Raw genomic sequence first — 9,759 nt, forward strand, 5'->3', positions numbered from 1 at the left:
GCTGTGTGCATGAGAGAGAATGGAAGGGGGCTCTCAGAGTGCTCTTTGAATCCCCAAAGGGGCCCAGCTCCAAAGAGCACTTTGGCCTTGAATGTAAAGGAGGTCTTGCTGATGTCCACACCCGAGGTCAGGTTAAAGCCCCTATTAATTATAAATTGTCCCTTCTCCTGGGTCTTTCCTCTCTGCGTGGATCTCCCATGGAGGCTTTAGGGAGGGTAGCTTTGGCCTCAAGAGGCAGCTTATCTAGGATCTGGGAGTTCAAATCCAGAGTTTGGCCACGTCCTTGTTCTTTCAGACATAGTTCCTATGAGCATCTGCCCAGGGCCTGAGCTTGCAAGGCAGGTCTATTGTGGAGACAATCCAGCTCCTATACCAAGAAGGGCCTCCGTGTTTACCACTGACCATGGGCTCACCAATAAGTGAGTCAACTCCCAGCTTTGAGCACCTCAGCAACCTTGAACCATGAGCTAGGGTGGGCACATGTTGTCAGGACAGACTTCCTCAAAGGGGCCAAGCTCTTACACAGCGATCTTCCCTCTTGCAGGGAAATCTGGAGGTTGTACTTATCATAGAGCTGGTTCTCCAGGGGAGCAAAGAATCAGGATGGAGGACTGGGTTTGCAATTGATGGGTAGTAGCCTGGTGTTTGCTGCGCACTATTCTCTTCTCCTCTTTATTCTGCCTCACACGGAGCTGAGGGAAGAGGCCTTGACAATGGGTAGAAGTTAGGGGATCCTGACTGTGGCTTCAACCCTAGCCAGTGGTTGTATACCCAAAGGAGCTTCCTGGTTCTTGTTCTCTCAGGCCGTCTGGATACCCTCCCCTCTGCACATTACCCTGGCATACTGCCCACACCTGGGCTGTCACAGCCCCCACCCCACCATGCACACCCAGGAAGGGGCCCCAAACTGGACGTTGGGAGCCCTGAGTGCAACTTTCACTTCTGCCAACGACAAGCACCCATGTATTCTTGGGCAAGTCCCTTCACCTCTCTGTAAGAGAGTGATATAATAATCCTGTAAGGCCCTCAAGTGTTACTTGGAGGATTAAGATAATGGGTAAGAAGGTCTTCAACGGACTCTGAAGTGCGATTAGCATTTATTGTTATTTATTATTATTAACCTGTTCCTTCCTTGGAGCCCTGCTAAGTGAACCAAAGTATGAATGGTTAGTAATGAACTTTTAGTTTCTCTTTCCAGACAATTATTTGCACTTGTAACCAAGATGCCGCATGCCTACATTCAGAGAAAAGAGTAGGGAATAGATCCCAAGTTCGCAGGCATGCAGGAGAAGAGCACCCTCTGAGCAGGATGTCCTGCTTCCTTTACCAGATACTTTACTGGCATCACCAACTCCCCTCATGAGAGGTTGGACATTGTCATCTACGTCAGGGAAGTCTTTGTGCAGAAGGCTGAAGGGAGAAGAATTTCCAAAGACAAACACTTGCTGGGAAAACCAACTTCCCAAACTTCCTTCGTTTGTCAGTCGCTTGGTACCCAGTTGATGCGTCCATGAGACTGTTTTCAGCTGAAAACACCACAGCATTGGGAAAGGGAAAGAAATCTTTGCCAAATTCCCATGTTATGCTGGTTAAGGAGGAGAAACCTGCCAAAAAGTTTCCTAACGTTTGAAGGCCCCTGTCCTGTTGAAGGTGTTTGTTTTCATCCGGATAGGTTGGTGGCTGCTTTCTTTCTCTCTTGCTCAACTCTTCCTCCTGCGTTCCATCAGAGTTCTTGTTTCCCATCCAAAGGGCTCCACCCCTTTTCCAGCAATTTCCGTTTTCTAACCCTCCATCTCCTCCTCCTCCTGTGCATACGGACACGGGTTCATCTGAGAGTTTCCCAGTTGGTCTTGGTGCGACCTTCCATCACCTCTCACAGTGTCTGGCTCCTGAACGAATTCTTCCTTCGGTCTAACTCAGTTCTAGACGTCACTCTCCTGTTTCCAGACTCTCCTCAGACTCCTCATTATCTACCAAATTAACTTCCATCCCCTACAGCTGGCCTTGGTTAGCTCCGTCGTTCCCATTCTCCTCAGTGCCTTTCTCAAACACCTGTTGGGCCCAGACAGCCTTTATGAGCCTCCTCTATTTTTCCCTTATCTCTGCCTGCCCTACTCCCTGGCCCCGTGCCCTACTCACACCACTTTTCAAAACCTCTCCACAGCCTGTCTCTGCACATTTGTTATACCATTCCTTCCACCCAGAGTTCTTTAATTTACTCTTCACAGGCACCGCCCCTAACAGCCCATCTCAGTGGCACTTCCTCATTAGCCAAGCAAGCATGTGCTCATATGGTAGGGGTTCTGGGCAGGCTGTTTACCAAGGGGCCCTCAAGCTGCTGGCCATGTCTTTAGATTTTTCCTCTTGGGCTACTCAGACTCCCCAGAGAGGAATCTTCCAGGCTCTTGCCTGGAGGGTGGGGTCAGGCTGCTAGTGTGTTTAAGCCCCAAGTGGCAAAAGGTGCTAGGAGTCCTTAAGTTTAAAAAATGAATGGCATCTGGGCACCTGGGTGGTTCAGTCAGTTAAGCATCCACATCCACGTGGAGCCTGCTTGGGATTCTCTGTCTCCCTCCCCCCCCCCCCCCCCCCCCCTTTCCTGCTAGTGTGCGTACTGTCTCTCAAAAATAAATAAACTTTAAAAGTTTTAAAGAAGCCTTTAAAAAATTAAAAAAAATAAAAATCAATGGCATCAGTCCTTGATCCTTCTGTTTTCCATGCTGCATCCCACACTCCACTGTTATGGAGCCCCCCCAGTCCAGAAACCCACTCTGTGACCCTCTCATGAGACTAAAGCTGCAGACTTCTGCTGGGGCAAGAGGGGCAGGCGCCCAACAGAATGGAGTCAGAGCAGACCTCAAGGGACCCAGAAAGTGCCAATGACTGCAGACACTCATAGATTGCTTACCAAGCACAAGCACTGCTTGCTGTGTGTTCAAAGTAGTTTACATACGTTTATGTATTCACATATTTACATTTACCCCTCAAACCCTGCTTCTCCTAGTTCTCTGCACTTAACCCCGGCCCCTGACTGCTGGTCCTAAGCTCCTGGGGCTCCAGCTTCCTCCCTTTGAGGAACCTGTGGTATGAAACATTCATTTTAGCTTTCTCCAAGTCAGGCTTAGGGTTGGGCTCAAATGTCTGCCTGGTCAGTTATTCCTCATCTGTTTGCCTTCCTGCTTCCAAAATGTTAATGCTATTATTTCCTCATAACATCCTTTCCTAGGAAACATCCCTGCAACTGTGTTAGTGGGCTAACAGATGTTGATGCATATGGAGATAGTTGTCCACCCACCTGGCCCGGTACAGCCACCTCCCCGTCCTGAGTCCGGGACCCTCCCAGACTTTTCCCTAGGGGCCTCTTCACTCGGCTAGTCCTGATCTGGAACCTTTGTAAGAAAACCGAAATTCTAACTATAGCACTTCTCTGAATTCTGTACATCATGCTGGTAAACATGCTAAGGGGGTAGTGGGAACTCCCAGGTCTGTAGCCAGTTGGTCAGAAGCCTAGGAGACCCCCGAACTTGGGTCTGGCATGCGAAGTGAGGACAGTCTTGTCGGAGACTGTGTCCTTAAGCTGAGGAGTCTGCGCTAACCCAGGGTAGTTAGTATCAGAACTGCGTTGCTGTATTGCAGATACAAAAGGCGCGAGGAAGCCCCACTCCCCTGGGGCTGCCGTGGTAGCAGGAGTGCTGGAGATGAAGAGATCACAGAGAGGGCAAAGTGAAGCTTTCTGGACCTCACCTGCCCTTATAACCAGGGCCTTCTTCCTCCACTTCCAACCCCAGAGTGATGAAGTCTGCAAGTTTCCCCAGTCCTCATAGGTACAAATGAGGTTGTATTCGTGACCTTACTTCTCAGTTTCTTCCCCACATCCACCCCTGCAAAGTGCCTGTGTCCATGAGAATTTCTGGGAGTTCCCCGGGTGGCTAAGGTTTGCTCATGAACAAAGATAGTCATCTCTTTCTGAGGTCACCTGGACACTGCTGCTTCCATGGGATAATACCATTTGAGCTATATTCTGCTTGCCTGTCCAGATTCTCTCCCCACCCTCCTCGGCCACGCTCGGTGTCCTGCAGCACTGATCTTAATGAATTGTATCATCCGGCCTATTTTGTCCTGACTTCTGGTCGGGTTCAGCCAGTGGAAGGCACTGGAGGCAGGGGTGGGAGGAGAGGGAGGTCAGTATTTATTCCCTGCTCCCTCCCTGTCCTGAGTTGGCTGATTCCCCTAAGAAAGGCTACAGCTCTTACCAGGTGACCCATGTTGTGACTACTCCCACAAGAGTCCCCTGAGGGGGAGGAGGGTGGGCTTCCTGCAGCTGCTAGCCCTGTGATGCTTCACCACCCCTCGTGGCCTTCCCCTGGCACTGCCCACAGCGTTGTTCTTCGAACTCTCCTCAGATGGCCACGTTGAGATGCCCCTTGAGACCCCGACCACACAGACATCACTGCTGTTTCCACTGGACGCACATCCTCAGGCCACCCTACCTCCCCCTGGACATCACCAATAATTCTACTGTGTCCTATTGAAGCGCAGCTGCCATAACGCCAGTGCTACGCGGGCGGGGACATCTCTCCCTGCTCGGTTTCACTCTGCGAGAGGGGCTCAGAGATGTATCCGCTTGTGCCCACAGTGTCTTCTGGAATTTTGAGTGAAATAGTGCCTCTGTTTTACCATGCATGAGGCTGAAGGAGGAGTCCCAAGAGTATGAGGTGTTGAGCTGGAAAGAGCCAAGGAGCCACGCTCTCGCTTTAGGGCTGGGGGCTGGAGCTGGGAGTTGGCTCTGCCACTAAAAGGCTGTGTGACCTTGGACAAGTCGCTTTCAGGGCTACTTCCCCTCCTGCGTCACCAGGGTTGGACTTGGTGATTCTCGAACTGCTCTGGGGCCCCAGCTTCACTTTGGCCAGAACAGCTCCTGTTTGATCTATTTTTAGAAATTGGGCTTTTGTGAAGACTTCCTTTAAAGTATGATTCCACCACTTTAAAAGTGTTTGCAAACAGCTGGGCTAGGCGATTCTAAGATCCCTTCCAGTCTCAACATTTTTGAACATAAATCACCCTTGTCTTCCTCAGCATTGTGCCAGAGAGGGTCTCGTTCCAAGAATTAATGGAAAACTAATGATGAAAGACCCATCTTCTGGAGCGCCTGGGTGGCTCAGTTGGTTAAGTGTCTGACTCTTGACTTAGCTCAGGTCATGCTCTTACAGTTTGTGGGTTCCAGCCCTGTGTCAGGCTTCATGCTGACAGAGCAGAGCCTGCTTGGGATTCTCTCTTTCTCCTCCTCCCCCTGCCCCCTCCAGAATAGATAAACTTAAAAAGAAGAAAGAAAGAAAGTCCCATCTCCTGCCAGGTCTCTGCCACAGCAAATCTACCACGACTGGGTGAATGGTTTTGCTCCCCCCGCCCCCCACCCCCCCACCCCCGCCCATCCTCACTTCTCATTTACTTCTGCCACGATTCCCAGGCGAGGATAACAAAGGCACATTTTAAATCAGTTGCATCAAATGCAAACCAGCCCAGCAAACAAAAATGTGAAAAACATGGGAATTTTTAACAAACTGAATTTGGGAGCTTTTGCAAAGGCTTGGCCGGTGGCCGTGGAAACTGGCAGCCCCTGAGTAGTTTGTCCCAGACATTTGGTGCTGGAGAGGATTGTGGAGAAGCGATTGATAGTTTGGGCTCTGGGGTCAAAAGGATATGATCAAATCCCAGTGCCGTCATTAACTAACTGATCGATCTTGGCCAAGTTACTTAACCATGCTGAACCTTTTTTCATAATCTGTAAAATCAGAATAATAATAATGCCTCCTTTATAGAGTTGTTGGGAGGATTAAGTGTGAGATACTACATGTGGGATGTTTAGCACAGTTCCTGGTACATGGAAAGTATCCAGTAAATCAGCTCTTTATGGTTATTGTTATTAGAACTATTCTTCTTGGCTTTCAGGAAGCTCAGAGATCAGAGCTCAGTTAAGAGCTTAGCTGAGAAACCCTCCCAAGTAATACCCCCTCCCCCTCTGCTCCGTTTCATAGCTTCTTAACATAGTTATCACTTATCGAATTCTTAGTATGTGCCAGGACTTAGAGACACTACCCAACACCTACCACAGTGCTGGGAATATTACAGATAACTCAATATATGATGGCAGAATAATCGAATGATCTTATTCAATGCTCCGAGCAACCCTGAGAAGCAGGTATCATTGTCTCAATTATAGTAGACATATTTTTGTCATAATTGTATAGCATCTGAGCCTGCTTCCTGATCTTGAGGAGTCTGCTTTTGCAAGAGGGTCCCACTCTGGATGCTGAGAAGGTGAAAAGCTCCCCTTGACCTCTGGCAGCAGGAACAGGGACATGTGAACTGAAGACAGCCAATCGGATCCTCACCTGAGACTTTTCAATCCAGACTGAACAATGTAGTTGGAATTCCTTCTGGTGGGGCTGACAGGGCATCCAGTGTCCTGTGGACCTGGTGGCACTGGGGCCAGCAGTGACCACGGTGCCGGCAGAGGGCCCAGTACCCAGCCGCCTACCATCCATTTTAAAAGGGGGAAAGTATTGTACATGACATTACGTGATGTTAGTTTTGCAAGGAAGTTTCTACATCTTGCCAGCCTTTCCAGAATTCTCTTTCCTTCTGGAGTCTGTGAGTTTCCTTAACACTCAATCTACTTCAGGCACCCCCAAGGTATTCCTCCCTCAGGATGCCTGCCCTCCATCTCCTCAGCAAATGTTTAGGCAGCTCTTGTTGCCTTCAAGAAGATGAAGCCACACCTCTTCAGATTTTCTACCCCCCACCCCCGCATCCCCTGTCTGCCCATTTTATGCCCAAACTATGCCAATTCAGGGCCATTGGTACTCTTTTCCTCTTGCAAATGAAAACCCCAGAATTGGTCTTTCTGTCGCACACAGATATGCTGGGGGTGAGGGCTGATTCATACATTTTTCTTAAGGAAAAAAGGCCTTTGGGCCAGCTGGCAAAGGTTGGTTTTCATTGATTTCTTTTTCATTCCCTTCTTGGACTCCTCCTTTGCTCCAGGCCTGTGGTAGATCCCATGGGGAATACTGGGGGACAAATACATGTACATAAATGTAAAAAAAGAGTACTGGACTTGGAGTAGGAGAGCTGGGATGGAACCCTGGCATGGTCACTCACTGTCTGCCAGAAGTTGGGTGCGTTCCCTAACCTCTCCAAGCTTCAGTCTCATGATCTGTAAAATGACCTCATCAGTGCAGATATTCTGTGGGTTGCTGGAAGATTAAGAATGCATTTAAGAACTCATCAAAATCGCTGGTTCATGGGAGACATCCCATAGATGTGTGTGTCTGTCAGTCGAAAGTCCCCCCGATGATGAAGCCCAAAAGGAAGATGCCCCACACCTCCAGCCACTTAAAGTCAGTGGGGGGAGGGCAGGAGCATTTGAGAGTTAGGGCACCTAGAAATGTGGTAAAACCTACTTGCAATTGTGTTAAATCCCTGAACCACCAGCATCGTCAGCAGATGAGGGAGGGTGAGTGGAGGGAGAAGGGTGCCAGAAGAGAAGGTGCTGGAAAGAAGAGCTGAAAACAAGCATGACCCTTAACTGAGTGTTGTCTAAATAGTCCTCGAGCCCAGTTTCCCCGTGGCCCTAAGGTGGGGCGGCAAACACACTGGAAGGACCATGTGGACCCAGTGGGTGCTGGTGTTGGGACCTGGGTCCCAGTCTTGTCTCGAACATTTATGTGGTGAATGAACTGGGAGGGCCACCGAAGCTCTCTGAGCCTTATTTTCATGCCTGTGATGTAGGGGGAAATACTAGTACTTGCCTCACTATTGTAGAAACAATGAACAGGCGAATGATTTTCTAAACAATCTATTAAGATATACTTCACATACCACAGAATTCACATCAACCTGGCTCCATATTTTCTTTGGACCAGTAGTACTAGGGCATGTTCTTTTCACATCAAATGGCCGGAGCTTAGGAAGTTGAACAGAGACACCACATGATGCGTCTTGAGCCTCTTAAGTCACTCCTGCCACACTCCACTGACCAAAGCAAGTCACGTGGCCATGTCAACATCAGTGGTGAGACGTATGATGCTCAGGCTAATGGGCAAGGCTACAAAGTCACATGGCAAAGGGTGTGAGTGTAGAATTCTATGGGAAGAATCTGAAGACTGGTGAACAGTGACACATCCTAGGACAGGGGACGACAAATGTGCCTAGGAATGCAGTATGGGTGGTTTTGGTCTCCCAGGACCTCCCAAGAGCCTACCAATGCTGCTTTGCTTATAAGTAGCCAGCTTCTGCTCTAGCTTCCTGCTTCTGAGGGCCCCATGTTCCAGGTGGGGGACTGTGCTAGTCCAGCCTGTCACATAAGCTTTCTAGGCCACAATTCCTAGTTCCTGGCTTCCCAGCTATCCTGCCACTGTTTCCTCTGAGGTCCTGCCAAGAGAAGCAATCCTTCTTGCAAGGGGTTCAGATCTCCTTCATGTGCAACAGGCTGGGGTCAGACCCCTTTGCTCCTGTTCCCAGGGGCCCAGCCAAGTTCAGACCCTTTTCTCCTGTTCAGTCTCCCAAACACAGCTTTCTCACACTGCTTTCCTGTCCAATATGGCCTGATGATACTATCTAGCAGACAGCAAAGACCCATATAGCCAGGCCCTCAATTCACAGAAAGGCCTGTTTATCTTTCCTGGGGTAAGACAGAGTCTCCAACAGTGAATGTTCAGAACTCAGATTAGCTTTTCAAAGGTGACCTTTCCATAGTTTACATTCTCAATAAATTACTCTGCTTAATTATAATGGATGGAGCTTAAAGCAAATTTCTGAAAGGTTTGGTCAACATTCTGGTGTAAATAACCTTCTGGGTATTTCAGTATTGCCAGTCTGCTTAGTCTGCTTCCATTAGTAATGTGAATAAGCATTTCCTTGGGTACAGCCCAAAGTTAGCAGCAATTATGAAAACTATGCAGAAGCTGGTTAATTCAGGAGCTGGTTAGCATGGCTTTCTTCAATGAGACCTGCCGCCTCTCTGTCACCACCTTCTCCCTATGGAGGTTGTTTTAGTGTAGTCTTTGCAGGCTGATTTCTAAACATCCTTTCAAGAAGGTGACATAGAAAACAAGCCACAAATTCCTCATAAAGTTAAACATACACCTATCTTATAACCCAGGAATTCCAGTCCTGGGTATTTTTACTCCAGACAAATGAAACTTCTACCTGCCCTACACAAAGACTTGTACATCAATATTCATAGCAGCTTTATTCTTAACAGGAAAAAACTGGGAGAACCCAAATGTCCATCAACAGATGAATGGACAAACACACTGTGGAATATACATACAATGGAAAACTCTGTTGCAATAAAAAGGCAGGACAGCCAAAATATGTGACGACAGATGAATCTCACAGATATTATGCCGCATGAAGGAAACCAGGCACAAAAGACTATCTACCGTGTGATTCCTTTATTATGATACTGTTTTAGTTCGGGCTACTATAGCAGAATACTACAGACTGGGTGACTTACAGACAACAGAAATTTCTTTCTCCCAGCTCTGGAGGCTGGGAAGTCTAAGACCAAAGCGCCAGCAGGTTTGGTGACTGGTGAGAGCCTTTATCTGATTCAGAGACGGTCATCTTCTCGCTGCATCCTTACATAGTGGAAGGAGTCTGGATTCCTCTAGGATTCATTTTATAGGGACGCTGATCCCACTCATGAAGCCTGTGCCCTCCTGACCTAATCATTTCCCAAAGGCCCCGTCTCCTAAT

Source organism: Panthera tigris, chromosome A3 (genome assembly GCF_018350195.1).
Source record: "Panthera tigris isolate Pti1 chromosome A3, P.tigris_Pti1_mat1.1, whole genome shotgun sequence".
NCBI lineage: Eukaryota > Metazoa > Chordata > Mammalia > Carnivora > Felidae > Panthera > Panthera tigris.